The sequence below is a fragment of the Gymnogyps californianus genome, unplaced genomic scaffold (genome assembly GCF_018139145.2).
Source record: "Gymnogyps californianus isolate 813 unplaced genomic scaffold, ASM1813914v2 HiC_scaffold_42, whole genome shotgun sequence".
NCBI classification, from domain to species: Eukaryota; Metazoa; Chordata; class Aves; order Accipitriformes; family Cathartidae; genus Gymnogyps; species Gymnogyps californianus.
This window is the reverse complement of record NW_026114312.1, coordinates 51,508-56,621: the sequence shown is the minus strand read 5'-3', so window position 1 is coordinate 56,621 and position 5,114 is coordinate 51,508. Positions and strand designations below refer to the sequence as shown.

Below are 5,114 nucleotides of genomic sequence, written 5' to 3'. Positions count from 1 at the left end.
GTGGGGTTCCTTCCCAGACAGTTCAGGAGAGGAGAAGGGGTTTGTAAGGTTTTGAGACTGGGGGATGGCTGGGAAAGGAAGGAGGGTTCGTCAGCCTTTCTCAGATGGTTTTGCAGTTGGATTTGGACGTCGATGAGGTCTGTTCTGTTTTAGTTTCCCCGCAGCTGACGGGAGGTACGACAAGGTCACAGGAGATGCGGCGTAAACCATCCAGGCCTCTGCATCTCAATATGCAGGGCTGAATGTCAGATGAGTCTCGTCTTGTAAAGCTTAGGTACATAAAAATACCCCCCAGAACTCTGAGGTCTCTGCTTCTCTGTGCCTTTTACTTACTTCATTCCCTGACTTAATTTGTGCGTCCATCCGGATGTCACAGTCCTTGTTACTTAGAGTCCCTGACTAGGCACTTCTTTCCAGTGCAGGTTTGTGTCATTGTCTTCCCTGGAATGTTTTGGAGAAGAGGATGTGTATTATTTGTGCTCGTAACAGTCTGCAGCCAGGGGTCATCTTTTATCGCAGTCTCGGGCACGCAAGCTTTTTCTGTTATTCCAGTTTTGCCTTTTTCCTGAAGTGTCCACTGAGGTTTGCTCTAGCGTCAGTCAGGCAGTTATGTTCTCTTGTTCTTGTTTATCTATTGTTTTTAGCACCAGTTTCTGTAGTCGTAAGGTGTCCATTTTAGATCTTTGAGTCACCATGTCACGCCGTCGTGGTTTTTCCATTGGCCACTGCCACTGTAATTCCCTTAGGGGCTTTGTAGGTAAGGAGGTAGTTTGGTGCTTGTTTTCTGTGTGCTATACCGTATGTTATTCAGGTCTTGATGTTCCCATGGTTGTTTTTGTGTTAGGCGAGCACATCGGTAGCTATACCGAGGGTCTTGTGTGCCTCCGCTTATCGGCATAATGCGAACTACTTTTGTGTTTTTAATGGCAGGCTGTTGTTGGAATCTAGATGGTATTCCTAAATGGAAAAGACCGCTGGAATTGTTAAGCTGTTGGTCAGCATCGGGTGACGTGTTCGATATTGTTTTTGCAGATGCAGCGGGACGAGCTGTGTGCCAAAGGGCAACAGAGGAGAGGCGAGCGGAGCGCTGTAAGAAGGTGAGGCGGTGAGTGGTGTTGGAGGGAAGATGTGACTAGTGGCTTATGACTAGCTTATAGGTTTTGGGTTACTTTTTTTTATTTTGAAGGTGTTGCCTTCGTAGGCGTGGCGACCTGGTTCAGGAACGGCACGGCGACCAACCCAGGCCGCTCGGGCCATCAGCTCACAGACACCAATGTGGTGGACGGCAAATGGCATTTAATTAGTGAGTAGAACAGCATTATATAGCTCAGGTTTACAATGTCACTTCCGTCTGTTTACACCATAAACTAAACGCTATTGGCTATCTGGAGAGGGACCCTACTTTTCCGTACAGCGCGATATCTTCCGGCCGCCAGACCCTAGCTACCTACATTTTCCCCTCCCTATGAGTAATTAAATTGGCTAAAATATAACAATCTGTAAAGAATATATATATCATCTTTATAACAATCTTAAAATATATATCACAAACTTGAATAGAAACATAAGGCACGCTAGGCAAGAGGTAACTGGGGGGTAACTAGGAGTAACAGGGTATAACTGGGGATAGCTAAAGGAAATTTTGAACAAAATATTATTCTATTAACATGATGTTAACTTTTTCTAACCGGCTCCTAACAAACGACACGAGCCTGTTTAATATACAGGGTCCAAAGATCAGGGCTATCAGAATCATCGCGATTGGCCCTATCAAGGTAGAGATCAGGGTGGTCAGCCATGGCGAATGGTTAAACCATGATGCAAACCAACTTTGTTGTGCCTCTTGTTCCTTTTCCGTTTTTCCAATCCTTCTCGCAGTTTGGCCATAGTGTCTCTTACACAACACTCTTCTCTTAATGCAGCACATAACCCCTTTGTTGCAGGAACATCGGGTCTAATCCCCTTCGGTTTTGTATGGATTGTTCAATTCTAGCCAGGTCCTCATCTACTGCCATCCTCAAGGCACTAAATTCTTTACTTTGATGTACCAAGGATGCTTCCTGTACCTATTCCCGCCCCTCCCATGATCATTAGAGTAGCTATTGTTAGTGCTGTAAAGGGTTCTCGTTTTGACAGATAATGTTCTGGAGTAATCTATAAATCGTAGACAAAGACTTCAGGATGGTAAAAGATTTTAGGGACTATAGATACCTGGATACAATATTCTGAGGAATTATCAAAGTTTTTCAACGACAAACAAGGTGTAACTCCCATGGTGGAACAAACCCACCTGGTATACAACCTCGTGGTCCCCTTGATATTGATAGATATTTATCTCGGGAAATAGGGGTCCAAGCAGAAGCGACAGTAACACAATCCCAATATGCACAATAATACTGGTTAGGATAGTTACAGTACCCTTTTCCTGGATTAGATGCGGGACAAAGGTAATAGGGCATTTTTTCCAAACAAGGTGGTGTGGTTATCATGCTGCATAGTGCGACAGTGAAGCTAGGAGGTCCTGCTGTAACATTTTCCTTAATCACGTGCTGATCCTCCCACCTGGCAAGGGTCCATTTGAATGGCTGATGGTGATAGTAATCTGCTTCTGCTGTCCTATACTGACAAGCTCCAAAATCAAGATCACACAAAGGCATCGTAGCCCCCCCTTGCGGAGGCTAGTTTGCCGTTGTCTGGTTCTGCCAGTGCGGAACTCCTAGGCTTGGACAGGACGCTTGCCAACTTGTCATCTTCTCTTGTCACCGGGGTGTACGGGTTACGGGGGCGACCGATGATCCAATCCTGTGAACAAAAACTCACAAAACATGTCATCACATTATTATGGTTCGAACAGCCACCTGGATCGGGGTTAGATGCTCTTCCTTCGCGACATGCTGAATCATGTCCGCGATGCTTGACCCCGCGGTAGTGATCGCAGAATTTCTTTGGTTGTCGAATTACACTGCTGACGTAAACATTCGCTACAACTGGGCCTTTTGCCTCCGCAGGCAGGGCGAACAGTCGACCGCTGCTTGGAGACGATCTACAAATTGTGTAAAACTCTCACTTTCACTTTGTTTTATTGTGGACCATGACGATGGCTTGGCAATAACTCTAGAGGCTGTGAATAGCTTCTCTGGCCGCACGAGTAGTTGCCATAACTTCATGGGCCGTAGGCCCTGGGCTTGGGCCTGGGGGGTAATCATTATAGGGTCTGTGCCCATTAACCGCTGCAGGCTGGAGCCATGCAGTGGATGATCTGCTCCAGTTACTTGGCCAGTTGCCTTGCACAGTTGTCCTCCCATTCTTGTTTAAAAACGATCATTCCTGCCCCATCAAAGATCAATCTACAAGTTTGTTTTATATCGAACGGGAGCATATCGTCTCCCCCAAAGACACCATCTATGAGGGTGGAGACATGGCGAATTAAGCCCTTTATCCGCGATCGCCTTAACAATCGCTTGTATATCCTTAGGGTTTATTGGCGAGTGGACCCTCTGTCCCCCATCCATCACCCGGACCGGAACGCTAGCGCGGCCGATGGGGCCCAACCGGCGCACGCAATCTTTATTTTCCTCCAATCCGTGAGAGGGATTTCTCCTCGCGATTTCTCTTTAATTTGAACAGGGATATTTCGGTTCTTAACTTTGTTTATTTCCGTCTCTCCTTCCTCTAAGTTTGAATCGGTTGCAAGCCACTCGTCCCAGCTAGTGTCTGATCCGGAGTCGGAACTCGACTGACTGGTTACTTCCGGTTTCCAGTACCTTTTTGTTGGGCTCCGGCCCCGCCTGCTTCCCTTGCGGGCGGGCCGTTCCCTCCCTCTTGGCTCGCCCCTCCCTCTTGGTTCGTCTCGCCCTCTTGGTTCGCCCCGCCCTCTGCTCGGCGAGGTGTTTACCCTATAAGGGCATTTCTTCTGATTGGCTTTCCGCCCTTCGCTCACGTTCCCCTCTCCTTCCCGGCGGCGTGCGCTTACTAGCGCTTCCTCCCTGTTCCCGCCAAGGCATCTTCGTCCCGCCCTTCCCCTTTGTGCTCGGCGCCATGTTGGGGCGCATATGGCGGTGGTCTAGCCCAGACTTCCTCAGATTCCGGCCTCTCCGCGGCACCCCTGGCCTCCTCGGCCAACCCACCCCAGAAGGATTTGGCTGTCCCTCCGTAAGCGGGTCGGGGTGCGGGTTGGGGTCGGGAATCGAGGGGACGCGCACCCTCCTGCGATCTCCAGGCCCAGCAAAATCGTCATCGTCAGGGGGTGCAAAGTCCGCGTGGCTGCCACGACTCCCTACTTGGGGTGGCCAAAAACAAACAGCTCCCCGCCGCCCTCCAGGTCTCCGGTCCTGCATGGCCCTCTGCAGAGCCTGTACGACTTTCCCCACGACCCCAGGTTTTTCCCCAACCCGAGGACATCGTCTCCTCGGCTAACGCTTTTGTGCACTATGCCCACACTTCGGGGTGGAGAATATCCACCGGCTGGTCAATGACCCCAATTTGCAAAGCCTCGCAACCGTGAATAAATCTTTGAGTTTACAATCAATACCCCACGCTTATGTAATTCTGATACGACCTTCACAAGGGCTTCCATCCTCCTTGTTGGTCCGGGAGCGTCCTCCCGCCGGGCTGGTCCTGCCGCTCCGGCGCCGTTCACCCGATTCCAGGCGAGTTTCCCGGGTTTCGGCACCACTTGTTGCCTTCGTAGCGTGGCGACCTGGTTCAGGAACGGCACGGCGACCAACCCAGGCCGCTCGGGCCATCAGCTCACAGACACCAATGTGGTGGACGGCAAATGGCATTTATTAGTGAGTAGAACAGCATTATATATAGCTCAGGTTTACAATGTCAACTTCCGTCTGTTTACACCATAAACTAAACGCTATTGCTATCTGGAGAGGGACCCTACTTTTCCGTACAGCGCGATATCTTCCGGCCGCCAGACCCTAGCTACCTACAGAAGGTGCAAAGCGGGATATTGGCACCAGAGCTGATTCGGGCAAGGTGAGCCATGTCTGGTGGGGTGAAGGAGCAGTTATTTTTTAGGTGTTTGTAGTGTTGGTGAAGTTAGAAGCATGCCTTGTTTGTTTGTGTACAGGTGGTACCAAGCCTCAACTTGCAACCTGTAAAGA

The 5,114-nt window shown here is 49.6% G+C and overlaps 1 long non-coding RNA gene across 1 annotated transcript; it reads left to right on the top strand.

Annotated features, from left to right (window-relative positions):
• The first annotated feature begins 725 nt into the window (after window positions 1-725).
• Window positions 726-4,989, top strand: LOC127028774 (uncharacterized). Its single transcript, XR_007768068.1, has 3 exons — window positions 726-757; window positions 1,033-1,097; window positions 4,946-4,989. It is a non-coding gene; the product is annotated as an uncharacterized LOC127028774 (long non-coding RNA).
• Window positions 4,990-5,114: the final 125 nt, after the last annotated feature.